Raw genomic sequence first — 25,984 nt, 5'->3', positions numbered from 1 at the left:
TGATGGTAGTTTAGAAGAACTTCTTGTTGGGCAAGTTGGTGCATTGCTTTGAAGGAACCGAGTTGCGCTATAAAAAACTGTTTTACTTATCCAAACAAATCACCTTGACCCACACTGATTCAGTGAGTAGGATTTTAACTGCCTTTAGACAGTATGGGGAAGGGCGCCACCAGCGCCACCGTGATCGGCTGTGCGCACACCGAGCTCCAGCAAAATCACGTCTACGTCCAGGTTCCTGACCTCGGATCGCCACCAACCGGTCTACAGGAGCGCTACTTCATCGCCTGTACGCCTGGTAATCAAAATTCCAAGCGTTCTGCGCCGTTTTTTTGGCACATCAGCATCTGGCTGGCCGCCCACGCCGGGCGCGCTAAGCCAAGCCTACATCTGCACCGCCGGGGCAACGCCCCCCGCGCTCGCCAGCATGCTCGCAGCCGGAACGGCGGGGAGCTCGCCTAGCCAGTCAGCAGCCCAGGCGCTGAATCACAAGCACTGTGCTCCCGCGGCGCCCCGGCAAGCCACCGCAGCCACGATCGTCATGAAATTTGCGAACCACCTCAACCTCGGCAACACTTTATTCCCTGTGCTCTGTCGGTCCGTCATGGATTCCGCCCGCCTAACCAAGACTGAACGTGACAATACCTACATCAAACTCCGCACCTCGCAAAACATCCTGGCCATCGATACCCACCGCCCAGCCGCTGCTGACAAGCTGCTCCAACTCAAGCAAGTTTCACTGAACAACACACAGTACGAAGTCACCTCGTACGTAGCTAACGACCCCCTTAACGCCCGTGGTGTTATACACGGCATCACCGTGGACTTTACCGAAGACGACTTTGCCGCTAACCTTCGTGTTGACGGCATCCGACTCCTAAGCGCCCGCCGTCTCGGACGTACCAACACACTTCTGCTCACCGTCGAAGGGCCCCGTCTACCACGCTATGCCGTCTTCTACAGCGGAGTGTACCGCATCTACCCGCAAAAGCCGCACAGCAAGCAATGCACGCATTGTCACGCCATAGGACACCGTGCCGACGTCTGTCCTAACAAGCCTAGACTTGTTCGGTGCTCGATTTGCAGCCAACCGTTTCCTCCTGACCAAGACCCAACGACTACCCCACACGAATGTGAACCACACTGCTGGAACTGCAAGGGCGACCACACAACGTCTCATCCTGAATGCCTCGCAAGGAAAGACGCCGACGCTGCAGTCCTAAAGTGGCACCGCGCCCAACGACGCCATCGCGCCCGCGCCGCCCCTCCACCCCCTAAAGCCGACGCGACCATCTGGCCGCCCCTGCCTACCTCGAACCGCTACGAGGCCCTTCAGCTCTCCTGCAGCAGCAACAACAGCCCGGGGCACGAGACCGCGCAAAGAAGTCAATCTCGAACCAAGCCCTCTGCCAAGCGGCCACCGTCCACCACTTCTGGTGCGGCAACCAGCACCTCCACCTCCTCTACTAAACCGCAAGCTTCCGTGATGCAGTCACAGACTCCACCAAGTCACCAGGTGAGCGGTCCATCTCCCACATCCATCGCACCCCCTCCCCCGTCCTTCCAAAACCGGTTTTACTCACGTCCCTCCACACCTACTCCACTTTCACCCCTCCCTACCGACAACGCTATTGCTCTCATACAGCAATCCCTTGCTCCCGTCCTATTGGCCTTACAACAACTGACGGCTCGCGTCGAGCAACTAGAGCACCACCTCCTCTCCCTCGCGTCCTCTGCCCCACCCTCTCCCGACGCAGACTCCAATGCTCCCCCTCGAAAGCGCGCAAGCGCCCCTCTAGTGCCTAACCTCGACACAATGGAGGAAGACCGGCATGATGAGTGATATCATGCGACACACATCCCCACCCCAAAACCCTCTAATTATTTGGCAGTGGAACTGCCGCGGTTTTCGTCGCAAGAAAAACGCCCTCTTGCAACACATGCGGATTACTGGCGTTAACCCAGACGTCATCGCACTGCAGGAAACGCACGGTGCCTTTTCTCTGCCAGGTTACGACCATTTTACTCAGCCAAGTATAGTCATGAAGAGAAAAGGACATCAAACGCCCCCTCCTCCGCCGATTTTGACGGTTACATACATACGGCGCACGATACCCACCATTCAGGAAGATACATCCCACCTCAACTCCGGGACGAAAGAGCATGTCCTGACACACTCCACCTATCAGGGTCACCGTATCACGATTTTAAACTGCTACTGGACTCCCTCCGACTCCAAAACCAGCATCCCACCTTTGCATACGGCCCTTCCTGCCTCTAATGTCCCTACTACTTTCGTCCTTCTTGGTGACTTCAACTGCCCACACCCTGCATGGGGATACGACCGTACTTCAGCCTCCGGACGAAAACTCGACCGCTTCGCCAGTATTCATCACCTCACCCTCCTGAATGACACGTTCATGCCTACACGTCTAGGATGTGGAGCACAATCCGACACAAATCCCGACCTCGCATGGATTCGCAGCGATCTCCGCGCTTCTTGGAGTAATACGGGTGACACGATGGGGAGTGATCACTGTATTCTTCAGATAACGCTCACGTCCCAGCGACCCTCCAGACCACCCGGACGACATCTACCTCCCACTATGCTCGTAGACTGGCCAAAGGCTCGGCCGGCCCTCGACTCCTTATCAGTCTCACTCGAGGACCCCGAAAAATGGTGTAGCGCCATTATGGAGACCGTCTCCCAACACACCAAACATATCCACCGATCTCCCGACTATCCATACATTGACACACACCTACTTGGGCTATGGAAACAACGTCGCCGGGCCATAAAAGCTTGGCGCAACTGTAGATCTAGCCACGCATTGAAAAGAAAAGTTGCTGAACTAACGCAAGCAGCCCAAGAATACGCTGACCAACTAGCCACGAACAACTGGCTTCAGCTCTGTGATGACATGGTCGAGAGACTCCACACTCCAAAAGTCTGGCACATTATGCGCACCCTACTTGGACAGGGTAAACCTCGTAAAACACTTCAAAAGCTACAGTTGGCCCTCTCCGTCTCACAAGAAGAGCTGGTTGAGCAAATCCGAAATCAATTTTACCCATCCTCTACTTCTCCTGCCAGCTCCCCGTCATACCCTTACACCGAAGAAGAAGCAGACGAACAAGGAATGAATTCCGACTTTACATTCGCCGAACTTCAGGCTGCTCTACGCTCCCTTAAGCGAAACAGCACCCGGCCCAGATAAAATTACCTATGGTATACTCCGTAATCTCCCCGATTCAAAACTAGACGAACTTATTCAGATCATTAATACTGTTTGGCGCTCCGGGAAAATTCCCGCTGCATGAAAAGAGGCACACGTAATTATGATTCCGAAACCAGGAAAATCCTCTGCGCTCATCACTAACCTCCGACCTATGTCCATGACTTCCTGCCTAGGGAAGCTGATGGAGAAGATGGCCCTTACCCGCCTCGAATGGCACCTGCATACCAATCGCTGTCTTGCTCCCACTATGGTCGGATTCCGCGCCCACGTATGCACACAAGACATTGGACGGCAAATTTATGAGGATTTGTACGCCTTCCCAAGCAGCGCACAGCTTCGAGTTTTGACCAGCGTGGATATCAAAAAGGCTTTTGATAATGTCGCCCACTCCGCAATTCTCACCAACCTGGCAGACACTCGCCCTGGGGTCCGCATGTTCAAGTACATCAAAGACTTTCTTACAGACAGGACCCTCCGAATCATTGGCCCCGACGGCACACCTTCCGCCCCCTTTCCCCTCACCGCAGGTACACCATAGGGATCCATTCTTTCACCTATGCTTTTCAACTTGGCAATGAAAGAACTGCCCCGAAAACTCGCTGAAATTCCTGGCCTACGCCACGCTATATATGCGGATGATATCTCTCTCTGGTCTACCACAGGAAACGCCGGGGAACTAGAATCCACTTTGCAGCAAGGCCTCGACGTCGTTCAGGAGCATGCACGCCGCATAGGTATGAGTTGTTCCGCCGAAAAGTCGGAATACATCGTGGTTTCTAACGCTCCTCAAAAAACCGCTTCTTCCTACCGCGAACTCATTCAACTCTCTCGCGCAAACCCCTATTCCCCGACGGAGCCACATCAAGATCCTTGGCTTCACTTTTCAACAAGATGGCAAGTGCAACGTGTGGCTTAGCCAACTCCTGCAACAACTGAATCAAATTCGCCACATGCTGTCCCGCATATCTCGTCAAAAGCATGGACTCAGAGAACACGAACTCCGTCGAGTTATAGAAGCACTCGTTTATTCGAGGGTCATGTACGCCTACCCCTATCAGCGCCTCACATCCTCTCAAGTAAGCAAACTGGAAGCCTCTCTGCGTCGCTTCACTCGATTAGCCATGGGAGTTCCCATCTACGCCGCAAATGCTCTGATCGCAGACGCCGCCATTTTCAACTCCCTCGAAGAACGCGCAGCAGCACACCACCGAGCCCAGATACACCGTCTCTCTACCTCCGAGCAAGGCAGAGACCTCCTCAGCCTTTTCGGCCACACCATTTCCCAACTACCCCCGCTTCAACCATCTGCTCCCCCGTGGAAAAGCCTCCCGCGTCTTACTGTAAAACCCATTCCACGCCACATGTCTCCAACGATAAATCCCGGGCGGCGTGAAGCACTGGCGAACCATTTACCCGTACTGGGCCACGACACTTACTATACCGATGCCCATATCCTCGAGCACCAAGTAGTTACTGCAGTAGTCGGCCCTCGAAGCACCTCCATACATCTCCACACAGGAGTGCCCTCCTCAACCGACGCAGAAACTCTGGCCATAGCAGAGGTGATTACGCTTCACGACCACCTGTCCTCCACCATCACCATACGTGCAGACTCTCAGGCTGCCATACGCTCATTCGAATCTCAAGAACTCCCTCCCCATATCCTAGACACTTTGCTGCAATACCTAACAGCCCACCCTACGCTCCATGTCCGCCTTGAATGGATTCCTGGTCATCAAGGTATACCGGAGAATGAGCTTGCTCATGCTCTGGCCCGTGAAAAAATACCACCGGGCCCTCCGACTGCCTGGCCAGCCCATTATAATCCCAAGGCAGACCGCGCTACACACCGACAGGACCGCCGCGAACACCTTCGCAATTTGCGGCACATGCGACGAACCCTTCCGTCACCCTCCCATTTCCTTTGCCGTGCTGACGCCACTCTAATTCGACAGGCACAGACTAACTCCCTTCCCTGCGAACTGTATTCCCACTATATCCTTCATAAACCGGGCAAACCCGCCTGTCTCGTGTGCGGAGAGCATCCCTCCAACATTCATACATATTGGTTATGCCCCCGCGCAACTAACTCTCCCACCATACCTTCCTCGCATACCTTGCCTCCCCCCTTTCACCTCACGTGGGCCCGATGGACCGCTCCACCAACCTCTCTGCAGCCCACCCTCTGGCCGCTCCTCGCCGCCCACATCCGACGCATCCAAGGGACACGTGGCCCTACTCTGCCACCGCCGATAAATAGCGCCCACCAAACGGGCAACTAAGAAGGCTCGGACTTGAGCTGAAAAATAAAAGTTATCTCTCTTTCTCTAGACAGTATGGGCGAGGTTTGACCTTTACGTATGAACTTCCTTCTAGTGTGTCGTTGCAATTTTTAGATATTAACCTGAACCTCGGCTTACAACACGCCTGCTGGCACTATGCCCCACGAGCAAAGAAAGAGTTGCTTCCGTTTGATTCCGCGCATTCGAAGGTAGTCAAAAGAGCAATTGCAAGCTCGTGCCTGGAATCCGCTCTTACCAAGTCATGCCCGCATGCAATGCATATAAGTTTCAATAATCAAATTGAAAGGTTGCTTTCAGCCGGCTTCCCCTACGACGTCATATCAGCCGTGGCCGAGAATCTTCTCAGGAAGATAAGAAGAAGTCGAAGTAGTGTGGATGAGCCGCTGCCAAAAGAGAAGATCGTGGTGGTGCCTTATATACACAAAGTGGCGCACAACGTAAAAAAAGTGGCCAAGAGGCATGGCGTCCCTGTTGTTCTTTCTGCCCCACGGAAACTCGCAGCCTTGTGCCCGAGAACCGGGAACCAAGGAGCTAGAGGCAGTGAATGCGACATAAAACATGCCGAAAAGTATGTGAAATGTGCCACTGGAGTGATGTATGAAATCTCACTCAAGTGTGGAGGCGCCTACGTGGGCCAAACAGGCCGATGCGTGAATGAACGCGCAGGGGAACATGCCCGATCCATTCGGAATAAAGAAGGAGCAAACTTGCCTGCTCATTGCCTTGCTTGTAGTGGATGCGAGCCTCTGCTTAAGCAGATAAAAATTCTAGGAAGAAGTAAAAACAAAACAGCGCGGGAGCTTTTGGAGGCCTACCACATAAAAGAAAACGGTGATAAATGTGTAAGCGACACTTCTGTCAAACTGTATAATAAGGAAAACTATTTTCTGCGCACCTGTTGTTGGCCAGGAGTTGATTGGCTGCACCCCCCCCCCTCTCTCATTCCCCTTGTTCTTTTTGCTGTGATTCTGACTATATAAGGCACTTTCACACAAATAAACTCAGTTGATAGTTTGCGCTCTGTCTGTCTCCTTCGCTTTTTCCTGTGGCTGTCTTTTTTATAGCGCAACTCGGTTCCTTCAAAGCAAGATTCATGAATTTAATGGAAAGAATGCCGACCGAAAGGTTGTTGTTGTTAATACGAAGACGAAGACGTTTCGGCTTACATACGGAAGCCTTGATTACTCTGTGATCACTCCTTGATCGCTTTGATCACTCTGTGATCAAGGCGATCAAGAGTGATCAGGGCTTCCTATGGAAGCCGTAACGTCTTCTTCTTCGTTTTAACAACAACCTTTTGTTCGGCGTTCCTTCCGTTAAATTCACGAAATCTAAGATTTGGGCTGTCACTGCCCGCGCAGTAAAAACTGCGCTTGTTATATGTAATTATGATGTAATCACTAAACGTATGCTCAAATCTCGACGGTACATGCAATACGTGTGTGCTGTGAAGTAACCACAGACGGCACACGTGCGTCTGTCACCCCTTTATCCCGATATCAGCCCTACCAAGTCCAGAGTGTCATCCCATTCTGATTGAATACTTCTCCCTCTCATGCTTGTCCAGGAGTGCGACAGTAAATATTTCCTGATTGATGTTCTTGTTGGCTGATATGTATTTTAAGACATCATGATTGGATAGCTGGATATAGCGGCACCGACCAATCACGAGGCGTCGTTATACGTGCGAACAGCTCCGTGGGTACGCCTCCCACCCTCCTCCACATTTTTTTTTTTTATTGTAGGAAAGCATTCAGCGGCTTGTACGCCAGATTTTTCGCGGCACCACTTTTGCGTTCACACTGCAGCGCTCGCCTGCGTAGCGATAAATGTCTTGAACGCACATATTCTAGAGGCCCGTGTGCTGTTCGATGTCTGTACACGTTAAAGAAACCCAAGGTGGTCGAAATTTCCGGAGCCCTTCACTACGGCGTCCCTCATAGCCTGAGTCGCTTTGGGACGTTAAGCCCCAATAAATCAAATCAAGTCCACATAGGTTACCATTTACGGAGTTCACATATCTATACTGTACACAGTACCACTTATGAAAGAGGATAGGTTATAGGATTGACCTTGAAAGAAGGTGAAGGAATCAGCAGGCAAAGATATCCAGTTTCTTTTTCATGCATTATTGCAGAAAAACGTTAACATTGTACATGTTAAATTTTTCATTTGTTTGTGTGCACATTCCGACGTGTTTCTTGCTGCAGCGCTGATTGGCCAGGCTGGCTGCGTTTATACGCACCCACAGTGCTTTTCCGGTCCAAACTTTTTGCGCCACTGCCCATCGGGCGTTTTGTACGTATTGAAGTCGATAAAGAAATGAAAAAATATTCTGGACTGAGCGCACGGAGTTGCGTGGGCGATCGGTGGGAATGCTCATTTCCAGCAGGCGCACCCAGTGTTTAGCGAGCGCCTGCATTTATTAATGCGAAAGAATTATATGGCTCTGTCGTGTCAGCGAAGAAGTGTCCGCAAATTTGTCCGCGCAATTGCGTCGTTCTCTTAACATAAATGTGTGAAAGTGCGATTGCGACAGATAGTGTGTGATAAAATGTTGCCGTGGGAAAAATTTGGTTCACGAGCTGTAATTAGTCAACTAATTACACGCGAAAATTACACTTGGACGTCAAAATAGCCTCGGACGTCGATATAGTACGTGGACGTCAGAACAACCACGGACGTCGGCATAGTACGTGGACGTTTTACCTTCGCATTGCTCCAATGCGGGTCGCCGCAGTGATCTCAAAGTTTTTTTCTTTTTTTATTTGCCGACGTAGGTCGTAGTTTCCTCAATAGTGTGATTGTGGCCGATAGTGTGTGATAAAATGTTGCCGTGGGAAAAAAAATGGTTGATGAGTTGTAATTAGTTAACTAACTGCACGCGAAAATTACACTTGGACGTCAAAATAGCCGTGGACGTCGATATAGTAGGTGGACGTCAGAACAGCCACGGACGACGATATAGTACGTGGACGTAGCGCTTTCGCATTGCTCCAATGCGGGTCGCCGCAGCGATCTCAAAGTTCTTTTTTTTTCTTTTTTATTTGCCGACGTTGGTCGTAGTTTCCACAATAGTGCACGCTTTTAGAGAGACAGAGCACAGGCTACCTTCTGCTCCCCCCCCCCCTTTCCACCCTCACTCCCGCTGCCACCCCCGAAAATAGTGCCCCCCTAAGCCGCGGGCCTCAAAGCCAACGCGCGCCGCGGGACCCTCCCCGGAACCGCGTATTTATAGGCGCTCAGCGCGAGACCCAGGCTAGAGGCATGCGATGAGCAACCGCGCCGAACCAACGTGCGCCTCCGTTCTCCTGCTGGATCACGTGGTCTCCCTCTCCTGACCCAACGCCGCAGCAAACCATAGCCTCGCCCCGTAGCTGTCTGCTGCGTCGACTTCGAGAGGCCGTCGGCACTGATGCGGAAGCACGATGTTTCGCCCGAGTCGAATCGGCCCACTTCTTTTCAGTGGCTGCGAAGGAGCAACGGGGGTCGCTGTCCTATAATATTTTTTTTTCGAACTGTTTACCACTAGGCATAATGAAAAAGGGAAAGAAAGTTATAAAAAGCAGTGTAAACAAGCCTCGCTTAAAAAGCGGCAAAACTTCGCGATAAAGCGATTATCATGAGTCCACTTGCGATAGTCGCCTGCAACGTCCCGTTGCAGGCCTACCTTTCTTAGGAAGCATCGTCTCACGGAAGCTGAAGCCGGGAAAGTCCACAGCAAGTGTTTCTCGTCACACTGGTCGGGCGCAGCACCACAATGGGGACACTTGTCAGTCACTTAGAAACGTTTGTCACGCCCCCGATGACGCACAGAAGGAGTCAGAGCCACTCCTGCCCGAATCCGGCGCACAGATACCTCCTCCTCCCGAGTGAGACTATAATCCTATAATCGGGATGTCATGTTCGCCGTCAGCCATTATAAAAATGGTCTATAGACAGTCTATAGACTTCTTATAGACTCTATTGCCTTCCTATTGGGAGTGCCCTGTCTTAGCGAACGAAAGACGTAAGCTGCGTTGTGCTCTGGACCGCCTTGATCCTCGCCCTTTGTTCACAGAGGCCAAGATACTCGGTCCGTGGCCGCAACAGTCGACTGCCATCAAGGCTTACAAGGCACTGTTTTGTTTTTTGAGAGAGACTGCCTTGATTGACAGATTGTGACTGTGTTTCCCGTTCCTTCTCTCTTCCCTCTTTAATCCCCTCACTTCCTTCCCCTGTGCAGGGCAGCCAACCGGAAACCTTTCTGGTTAACATCCCTGCCTTTACCCTCTCTCTGTACCTCTCTGTATATCTGTATATATCTATTGCCTTCCTATAGATATTTATTTTTGTCTATTCATAGTCTATAGACTGTCTACAGACAAAAGTCTACTAAAAGTGTATGGCCATAAATCTACAGATTGTCGACAGACTGTCTATAGAATTTGTATTGCCTATAGACTCTTCTCTAGGATTTGTCCATACAGAGTCTATAGACTTCATGGACAGAAGTCTATGGACAGTCTATAAACTGTCTAAAAATTTTTTTTAAGGGAGGCACGGGCCCACTGAGAGAAAAATAAGGCAGTAATGCGGATTGGAGGACCGAATGTGAGTCCTCGTTGAAACTGCCGAAACGGAAATGCAATACGCAGAAGCGTGTGCAACATTCTGGGACAAAAATTTTGAATATTGGAATATTGTGAGGCACTGTTATGTAAATATTCAAGGTAATGGTCTATTCGTCCTATGTGTAGGAAAATCTTTCTTTTGAAGTTTTTCCACCGCTCGCATAGAGCAGGTAAGACTGCCATAGAAAATCAAAGGGGAACGTTTATGACAATAGCAAGAACGTTAATTGCAAAAATATGCAAGCCTGTCGACGGGAGATCTTAGGGTATATTGATTGTTTTAGTAACTTTCTAAAATATACGAAAAATTTATTTTATTAACTCTTTCTTTCCTGTTCAAAAATGGCTGAGGCTTAGCTAAGGTTAAGCCTAGTCAGATGCCAAGCATATAGATGGCTAGGCTTGGTAATACATGGCTTTCCTTGGTTGACGTTCATCCCGCTCTTCATCGGTCTCTGTGGCACGCTGAAGCTTTCGCTTCTCGTTCAAATCAGCCCTGCTTCTAGGCGGCATCCCAACACCTGGCCGCCTCGTAAGTGCCCGGAGAGCGAGGCAAGCTCAGCTTTATACCGCTGCTGTAGCGTCACGTGGTCAGCTGCAGCGCCTCTGATGTGGAGCCTCCACCGCCGCGGCCGACCGCGCGAGCCGGCAGCCCATCTCTCCTCTGCTGTGACGTCATGTTGTCACGTGGTGCCACGTGGTCACGCTAAAGGTCAATGGTAGCTCCACCGCCGCGCTCGACGGGCTGTACTGTAGCTCTAGTAATATGCTTCGCATAAAAACGCTTTTGTCCAGAGTTGTTGAGTGCGACACAACTGACGGTATCCTATTTAGGCGAGAGTGTAGATTCTAATTTTCCCTGTTTTGCCGAAATAATTAAATGACCGCGACTGGCGAAGTACACAACTCCTTGAGCTTCAGTGCACGTAATCTCACCGGTGTGTGATGAAGATGATGACGATGATGATGATGGCCACTATACGATACTGTATGTTCAAAAGTGCACGATAAACATGAGGACAGAGGGAAAACGAATACACATACACCAAGCGCAGTCCGCGGTACTCCTCGTTCTTTTCACGCAGTTTTTGAAGGTGAATGAATCGCACCAATTAGACCACCAGAAAACACTGCGAGACTCTGTGCGCGCGGGAGTTTTTGGAAGCCGCTTCGCATCTGACGACGCGCGGTTTATGTGCGGGCTGTCCTCTCGCAGGCTACCAAGTTACAGAACACCATTAGCCGAAGCAATATCCACTATATCTGCTGTGGCGTGTGTGGCCTGAAAATTTTTGTAAAGCACTGTACTCCCAAGATAAACCTAAATCGCACGCAAAAGGGCATCAGGACGTCACGAAACAACTACACTAAAACTCCACTCAGGTGGCATGACTGATCCGTGAGTCCAAATGTAGTGCGTCAATTTTCAGGCTTTATGAATCGGAGGACACACACACGCTCTGTTTACGTTCATCTGACCAGTGTGAGACATGTGGGGAGGTGCTCAGAAATTAAGGGAAAATCATACGCTCCTGTCCTTCCCTGTACGCTTGGAGGCGTCGAATTCCGGTTCACCTTATCCTCACGAGTACCCGGAAAGTCATCTGGTGTAAAAAAGAAAACGTAATATTATGGTCTCCCTTGATGGGCCTTCACCCACGAAGTGCTCGTAACAGCAGGCATCAACGTTGTCATTACGCTCGCTTCTTTATTTTGAGCAATGGGTGAAAGTAGGGTGCATAGATCTTGACAGTAATTGCTACCCAGGAGAAGGTCTTATATATGCCCTCGTGGGGAAATTGGCCACACAAGAAAGGATTCAAAACACAACACTGGTGAGCATGCAATTTTCTAAATTTATCTTCTTCCTTCTATCACTTTGTGCGCCACATGGGGACTCTTCCGTCCCGTCCTCCCCAAAGTGGAAGTTTTTGTTTCTTTTTCAGCATACAATTTGACTTCATTCGCTTTCAAGAGAACATGCTCCTTGCTCTGTTTTTCTTGTTTCCTTCCATGTTAGTTTTTTTTTTTCTTTCACCAACCAGCTACAGCTCGCAACACATACAGCTCCGCAACCTTCAGGGAAAAAAAATTGGAGCGGATACCTAAGCTCCACCTCAACGGTATGACGCGATAGCTTAATGAGTTAATGTACATATATGCAGAACTGGTCATTCTCTACATAACTATAACATTCATAGCTCTACGGGAGTCCTCATACCTCTCCTGGCGCAGTGGTGCAGCGGTTAAGCGATGCGCCACTGCCCTGCAGCGATGGCAGGTGCTGCCACTGGTTGGGCCTGTGCGACCCAGGTTGCTCTAGCCGAGCAACCTCTAGCGGCTAATCATTAAGTTAACTGCCATCTGCCACGGTGTGCAGTTTGCTCACAATCTGGTTGATCGGTTATGATAACGCCACAATTTTACACGACCTAGGTGTTCCATCTTGGGCAATCTCGATGCTCTCCCTGCCCTGGCCAGGCAGGCCAGTAATGGAGTCGAGACAATCGAAGGATCTGAACAAAAACCTCGCTGTCCCCATTCCCAACCTTTGTCCCAACCCGTTCCCTACAACCATTTTTCCCATCCATTTGCCCATCCCTTCCGCTACTTCCCAGGGGAGATCAGGGGAGTCTCCCCGGGCCCGCTCCCCCGGCTGTGGGTCGCTACAGTAGCTTTTCCCTTTTCTTTTCATCTTTCCACCTACGGGTGGTAAAATTACAATTTGCCCACGGGCCTATTCTTTTATTTTCAAATTGGGTTAAGCCTGTTGCACGTATGTGGTGCAGGCAGGGGCTAATTATTTTTATTTCCTTTTGGTTGCCCCAACCTATCGAATGCCTCCTAGGTTGCTTCTGTGGAGATTTTTCGTGGATTTTCCACTCACTGTCGGCGACGCCGACGCCGGATTTCATGCGACACGAGCTCCTTAACGGTGTCGCGTTAATATGCGACACCGGACGTTCTTTATCACCATTTAAAAGATATTTCCCTTTTAACGACTCACAACAGATACTTTTCGGGGTCCCTTTATTTGTTTTTTCTAAAGAAAACATTAATCCCGAGCAGTAAGCTATCAGATTTAGCGCCTGCGCATTGAACAATGTAATTTAACCCTCTCTACGCGATACCACAAAGTCATACATCACACAGCGGTCATTTTTCTCTCTTCGCGCGAAGCGGCAGGGGAGTTTCCCCGAGACGTGGCTGCCATCCAGCTCCCTCCGCGACGACCGCCAAGGTGAGCGCGCCTGAGCGATGAGCCGTCGCGGTGGAACGCGAACCCGAGTCGCGACAGCGCCACCGCCATAGCGAGGGAGGGAGCCACCCTTTTCGCTCAGCCCAGTAGCATTAAGGCACACGCTCGGAGAAGCAGCATGACGAATATGCGGCGGCAGCGTCGATAACAGCGTTACGCCGCCCGACATTAATACGACCCCCACTGATGGTCCCGCTCGTCGTGAAGATCTCCTCGGCCAGATCGGCGGAGCTCCCTGGCGGCTCTTGAAGATGGCGGCGATTATTTTTAACATGTCGCGTACATTTCGGCCCGCCGCAGTCGTTGCTCATGCGTGCCTTAGGGTAAGTTAGCACAGCCCGACTCGGCGTTGTGACAGCAGTGGGAGATGAAGCGTTTGTTGGGTAGTAGTAGTAGAAAACATGATGCTGCTTTGCTCGGAAGGCGCCAGCATACCCCAGATGCGGTCTGTGCGGATTGTGGCGACCTCTTTGAATCCTCAGATGTACTGTCGGGGACTAAAGTATCCAGGAAGCGTAAGAAAAGCCAATCTAGGCGAATGGATGCGAAGTGTGCTGACGATTTAGCTGGTTTCTTCACCGCACGTGAGACCAAGAAAGTCCGTTCGCCTGCTTGAATAAATGTGATACCGGTTAACCACTGACGATTAACGCAGTTACGCTGTTTAGTTGCCGCTCTTGCGTCTTCGAGACTTTTGCACCCGATGTAACGTACGAAAGAAGATCCCATGGTATCAGCAATTGTACCGTTAAGGGTTCCTCAGATCACGGGACCTCCGGAATACGAGATCCTAAGATGCGCGTAAAAGGGGATCCACAGGGCTGTCCCCAACGGTATCCTGAAGAAGTCATCAGGGATACAATATCCTATGACATATGTACGTAGGGACATCTTCAGATCACGTTAGCCTAAGGGATACAATATCATATGATGTGTGCACGAAAGGGTATCCAAAGAGGACCCTCACCGGTGCGGGATCCTCAGATGTGCTGTCGGAAGCAGAAGTGATGTGCATACGACTCGAGCTTCGGTTACATTTCATTGCCGCGCCATTTTCTGGTAGCGTAGGCCGTCGAGTCAGGCGAGAAGGTGACCTCTCATATCCAGATGCGCATCGGTTTGCTTCCCGCCTTGCTGCAGAATTCTTCCCGCCTTGCTGCAGAATTGTAGACCATTAAGTCCAGTGCACGATGGACAGCAAGGACCTCCTTAGTGTTCATCATGCACTGACCCTAATGCTCCTGTAAATCATTTTCCATACATCTCCCTCTTCTGCCCATACAGGGTCATCGTAACTCGAAAACTATATCAGACTAATATCAGACTAATAGGGGGCCTATACAGCAAATATAGAAATGTATTAGGCTAATGCATACTGGTATTAAAATTTTCCCTAGGGACGGAAGTGCGAACCTAGTCGCACGTTGCACAGGGTGCATTGTACCAGTTAGGCACCCCATCCTTTAGTGCAGCATTTTTCTTCAATCCCGCGAACCGCAACCGTACGTGTTGCGGTTGTTGCTGATTACCCTTCGGCCTCGACGAAGTCGTCTTTGAAAATAATCGCCTCATCAAAAGCCTCTCGACGTCTCAGTGGTCGTAAGTTTGCGTAAGACCGATGTCACGCAGTGGAGTAAAGCCGAGTGATGATGATGATAATAAAAATGACAACTTCAACTGGGGGTACTGGCACTCAAGCCACAGCGGCCGCCATTTTCGTGCCCATGGAGCCTGGCGAAAAGCCGCAGCCTGTGTGGTCGGTTTATCTCAAGCTCTTCTGACTTGCACCGTTAAAGCTGAGCACTGTACACCAAAATGGCGCCCGTGACGTCACACGGATACCTCGTATACCTCCTGATCGATGCACAAACAAGAAATCGAAACCGAAAAATGCTTTGTCAGAATTAATTTAGTTTTTGGCAAAGTCTGTGAGACCCTTCATCTGCTTGCAGACTGACTGCACCGTCGTGCATTTGGCGGCAGGAGACAGACTATGGACTTTTGTCTATAAAGTCTATAGACTTTCTATAGAAAAATCCTATAGTCTGGTCCATAGGCAACACGATAATGCCACACAGTTGGCGCCGCAAAAGCATGCATCCACCGCGCGGGTGAAACGCGTCAACGAGAAAGAACAGTGCTAGAGTCATTTTTCATTCTGTAGTTTGATATACAAAATACCCGGTTAGAATGACTGATATATAGCTTCGAAGGAAACAGTAAAATAGAAAACGCGTAAGCCATATTGATAGTTAAGGCACCTGATTTGTTAATAAAGAAAGCACTATAGGAAAGACAAACGCAAATGTAAAGCTTCGCCGCAAGAATTCGCAGGGTCAGTGGAACAAAATTATGGCCATAACTTGGCCTCGAAGCAGCCAGTCCACAGCATCATTGCGGCTACGCTCGCTACCCCCTCCTTCCTCCGATGGGAGAGCTTGCCAATCCTTCTCGCGCATCACGTGACGTGCAAGATTCCACACCATGCTCCCCAAACCCTTCACAACCCCCCCCCCCCCCCCCCCTTAGTTCGTGCACGTTTAACATTTTTCGAAAGCGCTAAAACAACACGGACAAAGAAGGAACAGACGGGGGACGAGCGCTCGTCCCTAACTGTTCCTTCTTTGTCTGTGTTGTTTTAGCGCTTTCGAAAAATGTCAAACCCTGAAGGTGATGTGGGATGTTCTGGTGTCCGGTACTCGGTCAGTCAGAACTTTACTTAGCAGTCACATTAGTACCCCTGCAGGTGAGTCTGCCAGGGCTCTCTGGTCCAGTGCAGCCAATCGCTTTGTGGGGGCGGGAGATCTGGAAGACAATGCGAGCCTTCGGCACTGTTACATGTGAAGCGCATTACACGTGCCCGGTCCACGAACCCAAGGACGGACGGACAACTTTTGAGAGGCTCGAGCGCCGAGAACAACGAGCAGTATTAGACCTATCTCCTGCAGAACCTTGCACCCAAGTTGACTTCTCCAATCGACCGGAGCTGAAATCGCTTTACCAGATCGAGCCCCATTTCGCCCTGCCCCACGATGTTCACCGCTCGACGGGACAAACAGCGTAGAGCTAGGCTGTCCACTAATGCACCGACCGAGTATCGAGTTCGGCCCTCACGCCGTCGCCGCTGCTTCCTCACTCGCCAGTGGGCGAGAGAGAGAGCTTTCAGGGCCCGCGGCGATCGGCGCGGCCGTCCCAGGGACGAGGCAGCAGCCATTTCGAGAGGCAAGGCAAACAAACACGCCCAGAAAGGGGGGGGGGGGGGGGGAGACCCAGAGGGAAGGAGGGGGGGGGGGGGGGGAGACCGAACCCGTGGCATGCTGCTGCAGCGCGAGCCAAGGCTCGCGAAGACTCCGGCGGCAGGCTGGAGCTATACGGTTGTGACCCGACTCAACGCAGGCAACAGCGCCCGCTTTGTTCTTTTCTTCCATTCCACACGCAGCCTTGCCTTCTCCTCTCCCTGTCCTTGACTGCTTGTCAGCTGCTGCTCGTCTCCCCGGGCGCCTTTCATCGCCCCAACTAACGGTTGTGGAAGCAAAACTAATGGCGAGCCGAACGGAGAAGCAAAACGCAAGGACTAAAGCCACGATATGCGTAACTACAAAAGTAAAACCGAGGAGCTAAACTAAGGTGCCGGTCTCGGGGGTAAATCCGAGCGGTAAGCGAAAGCGGCAAAGCAAGGATGTAAATAAATGGGAAAGACAGAAACGAAGAGGCAAAGAAAACAGCAGCAAATCTAAGAACTTAAAAGTAGAACCCGGAAGTGGAGATGAAAGCTGCAGCCCAAGGAGTAAAACCGAGAGGTAAAGAAGTAAAAGGAAGGAAATAAACAAAGTGGCGACGAGGAATTCTAACACCGTGGAGTTGTAACTAAGCACTGGAACCTTAAAGCAAAGCGGAGTGATAAAACCGGAAAGCGATAAAACCAGCAGCGCGAAGCGGAATAAAGTAACGAAACGGAAGACTGAAAGAGCAAGTAAAATTTGAGAAGTGATTAATGTGGAGCAGAAATCCGAGTAGTGAATCCAAAGTGATCGCTCCAACTGACCTGCATATTCGCGCAGAGTACCGCAGTCAGGTGCAACGTGAGTCCCCGAGTCGAGAACAGGCGAGAGCAGTTGCTGGCGCACAACCTTTTTAATGAAACCTGTTCATGTTCTTTTCCACAACAGAGCAACTCAACTTGACATATCAACTTGACAACTCACTCAACTTGACATATCGAAACCTTCCATTCTTTAATTACTCCCTCATTTCAGTATTATTTCATCAATTACTCCCTCATTGCGAGATATCGTTCCCTCAATTCAAATTGCAGGAGTACAATCACTCTCTCATTTCAAATCCAACCCCACCTTGAAGGAATTCCCTAAATGCATTGGTCCTCCCACACGTGTTCGCAAAGCATACAATACGAAGCAATGAAGACACAAAAACAGTATTTCTCATCCCGTCCGTGCCAAGTACTGCTACAGCAATATAGCGTGCCTCATCAGCAGTGAACTACCAAAGGAATGGGCCACAACTGTCAATGTGAAAGCGAGACAGTGTAAGAGATGAACGTCCACAACACATTCATGGCATAACATGCCCAAATTTTCAGTTTCACGTTTCGAGCATAAGTCGGCGAGACTCTGCAAGACGCAGGACGTATATCCCGCAAAACGGCCGATAATTTGCGATATTATATTCTCAACGCGCTATTTAACGGTACCAGTGAACACCAACACCATCATTTAACGTAGCTACAGGGAGCAGTGATCATGCGTGTTCTTGTGCGCCAGTGGGCAGTCTGTGTGTCAGCGCGTTCATACCCTAAGGGCACAGAACTCACTTGGACGTCCGCAAGACGTCCAAGGGAGTTATGTGCCCATAGGGGTATATATATGAACGCCAGTGGGCAGTCTGTGTGTCAGCGAGTTCATACGCGATGTCTTCCCAGCTATATAGTCCCAGTCCCTGCCTCGCTCTATCCAGCTGCAGCCTCGTTCAACTAACCCAAATTCGATAGGCTATATAGCTTCTCACAATCGCGCAAAGTGCTCGTTGTTTGCAATTAAACTCATTCGACAAACTAGCACCGCTAATGCCAGACCACTGCCGAAATGAATGCGCGCGTGGTATGCTGTGCTGTCTTTCCACGCATAGACGCCGAGAGTTGTGTCAGTGAATTCAGATGTGCCGAATGAGAAGTCGGCGGAGGGCTTCGCGCCAGCAGTTTGCACCGCGTGGTTTCCTCGCCTTTCATCTTCCTACACTGGAGCTCCCATAGAAGCCAATTTATTCGATCAGTGAGTGTCTTATTTTTAATACGCTATTATTAGTAGTGCCATTTTGCAAAATCCCAGCGTGTACGTCTGAAGCCTTCGAGAAAGCGGAGAGATGGGAGAATTGGAGAAGGAGAGCGGCCCCACCGCCAGGAGCGTGATATCCGCGAAGGTCGCCACTGACGCTTGCTCGGTTGCACCGGAATCGCAATTTTAGCGCACACCCCGTTGCATCAATTGAAATCATCACCCGTTATCTTTTCTCGTCTTATAAGATTCATCTTCTTCCAACCTCACCTGGATAACACGGATAGCCTGTAAGACTGCCTACGCTGCCATTCATGCAGTGCGCTCTACGCTCTACATGGGCACATATACGATTGTTGTTTACAGAGAGAGAGATATGCATAGCGCGATCTGCTACCGTGAACCACTGCAGTGGGCGCCACGGCGCATAGGCAGATGACCTTGAGGGCGATAGATGGCGCCACGTGCCCTTCAGCTGCATGCGTGCCTGTCGCGTCGGGACCAATCAGTGCGTACACAATGACGCCCTGCGGGTCCAATGGGCACTGAACCACCCATGAGCGCCCTGCAGACGTCCTAAACATGTCTAAGGGAGTTTCAATGCCCATTAGGGAAACGGATCACGGTAGTGGAACGCGCTTTGCACTAACGCGTCAGAGCAAAGCGTACAGTTTGCATGGATCCATGCAAACAATACAGTTTGCATGGATCGAGCTCAATTCATGCAAACTGTACTGTTGTTTAGATCAACGTCGCTCTTATCGAGGAAGATGCGCGGATTTGGCGAAGAGGACACGGGAAAGTTTAAATGATGCCAATGCATTCCCCGCATTGCCCGTCGCCTTAGCTCGAGCGCCGACCGCTTGTGCCCGCGCTCCGTACGGACGGATACTGCCGGAAGTCGACCGTTTTCTCGTTGGAAGCCCACCATGTGATGGCTTTCCCCGTCAAAATTAAGCCGCGCTTTGAGGAAGTTCGCAGCAGTCGTCTTTTCCCCCTCGATCGTTATTCTTGGCGAAACAGACTCGACAGAAAATTCCCGCACGCCGGTCACGTGGTCTGTCACCGACGACACTCGGGTAGGACGAACAGGTGCCGTGATGCGGCGGCGGGTAGGAACCATTTCGCTCGTTCCCCAGCATTCCCGGACCCCTCGGAGTTTCTATTTTTTCCGTGCAGGCAACACCACCCGGCAGCGGGCCCGAGAGCAGTTTTTTACGTTCTGGGCCGGAGATGAAACAAGGACTGCGGTTGTTTGCTGATCCACACTCACTCATGCACTGTCGCATTCCGGCGTAACTGGCTCCGCAGATTGCGAATACTTGCCCCACCCGCTGAGGCAACTTGGTTCACGTTCACCTCTTACATAATTATCAGTTTCCTGCGCCACCTTTTACGTCATTAGAGCTGTTGCCGGCGCACCTGTAACCGACGCAGTTGGCAGCCTCGACATAACTTAGCTAAAAGATTGAGTCTCGCGTTTTAATTTCGAAGAAAAAAAAAGATGCTCAAAGCTTCCTACAAGGAAGTGACATGCGGCAGGCTTCAGTCAATCCCACTAAGCCACCGGCACGAGTTTTCAATTGTTTCTTTTTTTTTTTTCGTGCGTGGTATTTGCGAAACAGCCACTAAGTTGAAGCCCTCTACGTGGCTCTAAGCCAGCCCTTGGCTCGGAGTTGTTCGAAGCAAGTTGCGAATCACGCTTCGGCTCCAGTTTCGACAGAAAGTTTCGGAGACTTCAACGCACTCGAGCGTCAACGCATGATTTCAAGGAAAAACGGCGTCAGTGAGAACTAAAAGCGTGCTCCTGACTTAATCACTAACTCATTCAATCAATTAAATAATCAATCAATCGTCCTGTCACCCGTGGCTCCGTGAATTCTAGCGCATGCGCATTGGCTTGCTAGCTCCGGGATCTGGGCGTGACATCCGACCACGGTGCCTGGGGCCATGGCAACCAGCCCTACCTCGGCGGCTGCGTGTGTCCAGACTACAGGCGCGCGCCTTTTCCATGTGGTCCGACGCAAAAACAAAGTGATGGGCGTGGCACGCACCATCACCGAGGCAACGAGCGGAATAAAGTCGATCGCGCCATGACAGCAGATGTAAAGGTTGCGCGACAACAGGGCTTAAGCGAATTAATTATTCACGGCGCAAGTGAACTGGTGGAGGCCAGTATATGTCTATATATCGACCTCTATATATTGTCTATATATTGTTGTTTCAAGAGTGTGAGAAAGGAACCGAAAAGTAAAATATCGTTACTTTTCGTGTCGACGAAAAGTAACGAAACTATACTTTTCGGTTCCTTTCTCAGACGCTTGAAACAAAAACTCTTGCGCATCGCAAGTATGTTAACCCCTAGCAGCCCAGCTAATCTGCTCAATATTGGAAATGTATTCGCACATGCTGGACCTGCAAAGGACCGGAGTGAAACCATCAATTTCCAATACTGGGTCAACTACCTGTGCTACTTGGGCACGGGACATCGTCAGATTCTAAAGCTATGAAGCGTTTCCTCCTAAACCTCGTATACACAATCGGGGATATCTCTCTTGTCCATTTTCTGCAGACTTGTATGCCACAGTAGCGGAAACACAAGGTGAACAAGGCAGGGCGAGCCTTAAGGTGCTTGCCAACGTTTCAGAGAAAGGACGCCCAGACGAAGACAAAGTCCTCTTGTCGAAACGTTTGGCAAGCACCCATGAGGTTTCCCTCTCCCTTGTTCATCATGTGTTGTTAAGAAACCCATCTACTTGCCCTTTCTATACCATGGACTACCGTAGTGACAAGTTATTCACTCGGAAAGTGATTGTGTGGACGTCAAAAATGGCATCACTAAATGAAAATGTAAAAGCTTTCAACGAAGACGGTTACTCTAATCCAAAGGTGGTTACTCACTCTAATATAGCTGCTACGTTGTGCAAAAACCGCCGTCTCTGCAGTGACGACCAAGCTGCATCAGTTTGGCTCTTCTATTCATTTAGGATAAGGCCACACGCCAAAGTGCGAAAAGTTTCTTGAGCTAAGTCCCGCCAATAAGAAAACAAGACTGATTGGCGAAAGTACATATAAACAGCGCTAAACGACAGGACGAGATAGTGGAGTAGACAAACACGGCTCAGCGCCGTGTTTGTCTACTCCTCTCTCTCGTCCTGTCGTTTAGCGCTGTTTATATGTACTTTCGCCATGGAACACCAACTCGCCCAATCTTCCGTTCTTCTAAAGACTGATTGATTGATCGCCTAGTTAATTCTTTTGTGCCAATAGCAACGGTGTGACTCATGAGATGTGACTCCACCTAAACTCCACCGATGGTATTCCTCACTCTACAAACCAGAGTGTCCAAACTGTGGAGAAATAGCGTCAGCTCTTCACAGGTGTGGGCATGCCACTTCAATCCTGCCATAGACAGACTTCCGAATCCCAATTTGAAGCAGTGGGAGGCCATTCTGAACAGCTAGGACCCCGACTAGCAACGAGGAATGGTTCGCAGGGCCCACGCTACGGCGCAGGCCAGTGGGCTGCCGGTATAGGCGGACCACCCAAGGCTCCACTAATTTCCATTGTTTAAATAAAGTTTTCAATCAATCAATCAATGGCGTGATGCAGGGCTCCGGACTAATTTCGATGACCCAAGTTTTTCAAACGGGTACCTAATTGACCCCGACGTGCACAAAAAGTGAGCTTGTACGGTATACATCCTTTGCCAAATACGTGTAGGACACAGGGTTTATCCCTGGGCTACACAGTCTGGATCATATATAGTGGCGCGCCAATGCTCCAAATCCTCTAGAAGGTGGAAGGAACTCCTGTTCTCACCCCTACCGAAGCTGAGGACTCCCCGGGAAGGTATAGCGAGCATGACTTAGAAGCAAACCCCTGGGCTGTGTATATCTGGAAGATATGCTGTACATCACAACGTCCAATAAAGATAGCCAACCGCGTCTTCCATGTCACGCGCGACAATTGTTGGTGCATAAGCAGTTAGAGCCCCACCTTGGCACCAGCCGCCCTGCGTTACGGTGATGAATGAGTGTTCAAGTCTAAAGCAAACACTCCGGACGCGACTCCTGGCAAACAGTCCTTGCCGCTGTCTTTGATGTTCAAACCAAATGCACCAGAAAACGCGTTCAAACGCGCCGCTCAAGGTCACAGCTGAACAGCGTCAACCTTCCAGGTGACATCGCCAGCAGCAGTGGCACCCTCGGCGAAGAGGAAACGACTCAGACTGTTTCGCCGGCAAGGGAGAGAGAGAGAGTGATCGCAGCGTCACATGTGTCGGCCGGCATGTCTTCTTAAAGCGCTCCTGCCTCCAGCACCGGGACTTGGCGTGGGTCACCAAGAGCGGCACGCCGGAGACTGCATCCGAACAGGGTTCGGAAGCCGATGGCACCTCGTCATCAGTACACTGTTAGTCGAACGAAAGCGACGAGTTTTATTTATCTTTATTTACGACTGAAACCTAATGGCTGGCTATGTTTCTGCATGCACTTCATTCGGAACATTACAATTACGCCTTCGGAAACTGAAACCACGAAGTACGATATCTGCTCACGTATGCAAAGAATTTGCAGAAACAAGCGCGTTAAGGAAGCAAGTGAACAATAAAAAGAAGTAAACACAGAGAGTATATGAGAGAGAGAGAGGGAAACAGAAACGCAAAAGATACAACCCACGTAAAAATAGCTGGCCACCCGAGGTTGTTTATTTGCTTTCTCCCTACAAGTAGCCGTCTGACTCCGCTAACCATGCACTGGTGGAGGGAGCAGGCTGGTAATGTTAATGGACTGATTATCGAACTGCGGCGGTGTACAGGTCCGCGTTTAGTTATTTCAACCTGGAATTGAGCCTCTAATAGCGCATTTCCCCACTTTCCTTAGCGCTGTTATTTGGCCATAGTAAATCGCCTAGCGCAGTTGCACACTCGCGCAGAACATTTGGAGCTTTAGACTAAGCACGTGTTGCATCGCTCTGCGCGAGTCTCCGCAGTCCGTCTGCGTACCGGTGCACCGTACCTGAGATGACGTAATCCGGACGAGTCAGCGAATCCTGCACAGATCCACCGTTCCACGGGGCCACGCTGAAGTCAGTCCAGTGCGACTGGTCCGCTCTCGCAATCCGACTCCGGCGACCGCAGGATCATTTTGCGACCACCGCCAGCCGGCTGCTCCGTTTCCCGCTCTCGCCCAACGAGAGGGGAGAGCGTGTGGCAACGAAGGCGGCGGTGACGGGTGGCGCCATCTGTCGAAGTGGCCCGCAAAGCGGCCCCCTCCACGTGCTAGGGTCGAAAGCATCGGCGCGTGCGGCACTGGGTCGGCGCCAAGGACGCGCCACACCTCACGACGCGCCCCTCACCCTAGACAACGACTCGAACGGCTTAAACGCGCTGCCCACTTCAGTGAGGCATTTCGTTCTCGCTACAGCGAAATCCTTGCCACATCGAAGGGCCTTAATTATACTCATTTTCCTTCAGTGATACGCATGAAAAAAATAGTAGCATCTAACTTCAAGACATAATACAGCAGCGATAACCACGCCACTTTACAGCTCCAAACATGGTCCCAATGGGCACTGAATCTCCCTTAGACGTCCCGCAGATGTCCTAAATGTCCACAAGATGTCCAAGGGAGATTCAGTACCCATTGATGTATTGGGTCTGTCTGCGGACAGGTCACGAGATCAGAACGTTTATGCAGATATGGCTACCTTGTTCTATACATTGCAGGCTGACAAAAAGGCCAGAATGCCTGACTAAGCATAAGCTTTGTTTCCCATTCACACACCACTCAATAATGCAGGCAGCTTGAATATAGCCCATATACCGCACAGCAAATTGACTGCAACCACTATCCTAGAAAGCAAACGGTACTAAACAACAATACATATAGGGTGACAATGAGTGCAAGTTTCATCTTTTTCTTGAAGCTTGCTTGAGGTTTGCAGTTTAGAGAGTGCAAAAGTGGGCTAACAAGACAAACACCAAGGTGGGAAAAGGTGAAGAAACAAGCGCTTTATGACTGTCTCGTCAGTGCACTTTTACAATTCTAGCCGACCTACAAGTTCTGTTGCTAATGGTACTCATCCTTCTATGCAACAGCATCACTCTACAGTAAAGTCGCTGAGGCCAGCAAAAATCTTTACTACATCAGTTGTTCGCAATTACACGACTTTAAGGATAGATGCTGTCATGTAATTTGGCTGCTTACTAAACACGCAGCGTTGGTTTATAAAATAACTAAGAAATACCTTCTGTCCAGGTCTAATTAACCCATTATGTGCTACTGGTTTTTTTTTTTTTTCGGGTATCACATTTTATTAAGAGGGCTTCAAATTGGGCTAGTTGGTAGTTAACATGGTCAAACATAATTGCGCTTTTGAAAAGACGGGACAAAACGGGGACGACACAAACTCTCGTGCGCACGAGAGTTTGTGTCGTTCCTGTTTTCTCCCGTCTTTTCAAAAGCGCAATTATGTTTGACTATATCACATTTTATCACGTTTTAGATTTCGTCTTTCTTGTGGTAGTACAGCCTACACAAACATAATGTGTCCATTAATATAACGCGATGAAAGAGTTTGACTCCATATGCAAATGAGAGAAAAAAACACGCCCCACTTCAAGCCGCTGCTGTTTAACACGCTGTCCAGTGCTGCCAACATTCGGCCCTTTTTCTCCCTTTCCTATTCCTCACAGCCCTTTTACTGTCTTCCCTTTCTCAGCGTCCCACGGCGCCTTCTTTCCACCTTCACAGCCAGCTCTTTTTTTTTTTTTAATATCCACGCGCGCGGCACGCTTTGCCTCACAGCCCCAAGGCCTCCGAAAAGGTGGCTTCTTCTCACAGCTCACAAGACTGGTGGTCAAGCCATCTCAAAGAGCGCCGTTCTATCCAACGTTACTAGATTACTTTTCCAGTTTGCAAACTCCGACGCCGCGGATGTCGCCCTTGCCTGTACCGCCGAGCGGGGCGCTCTCGTCTCTGTTTGACTGGCTTCTCGGCAGAGTAGCCACGCTGACCACGTCAGCAAAAACTACAGCGAAGCGCTTTCTTTTTGGTTGGGTTAAACTGCACTGCAAGTTGATCGCTGCTCCTCTGTGTCCTTGCCACATTTATATAAGTGCGTTTGGAGCGACGCAGCTCGTGCAACTGCTTCGGCGCACCCGAGCTAAGCGTCCGTGAGTCATTGCGGCCGAGCTGTCGACCTGTCTGCTCCCAAACCAAGGCAAGACCAGCGTTCTACATAATGTGCGACCGCAATTCACACAGACCATCGCCAAGGC

At 50.3% G+C, this 25,984-nt stretch overlaps 1 protein-coding gene across 1 annotated transcript in view; it reads right to left on the bottom strand.

The window, feature by feature from the left end:
* The window catches only part of LOC149349048 (uncharacterized), a 53,254-nt gene extending 29,343 nt beyond the window's left edge, over positions 1 to 23,911 (bottom strand). Inside the window, exon 1 of the mRNA XM_089541135.1 lies at positions 23,721 to 23,911. The gene's annotated coding sequence lies outside the window, so the exon portion shown is untranslated. The remainder of the gene's footprint in view (positions 1 to 23,720) is intronic.
* Between the last annotated feature and the right edge of the window lie 2,073 nt (positions 23,912 to 25,984).

Source organism: Amblyomma mixtum, chromosome 4 (genome assembly GCF_055824585.1).
Source record: "Amblyomma mixtum isolate Tamu chromosome 4, ASM5582458v1, whole genome shotgun sequence".
In the NCBI taxonomy this organism is placed as follows: Eukaryota; Metazoa; Arthropoda; class Arachnida; order Ixodida; family Ixodidae; genus Amblyomma; species Amblyomma mixtum.
Note: the sequence above shows the minus strand (reverse complement) of the source record. Positions and strands in the feature narration are given on the sequence as shown.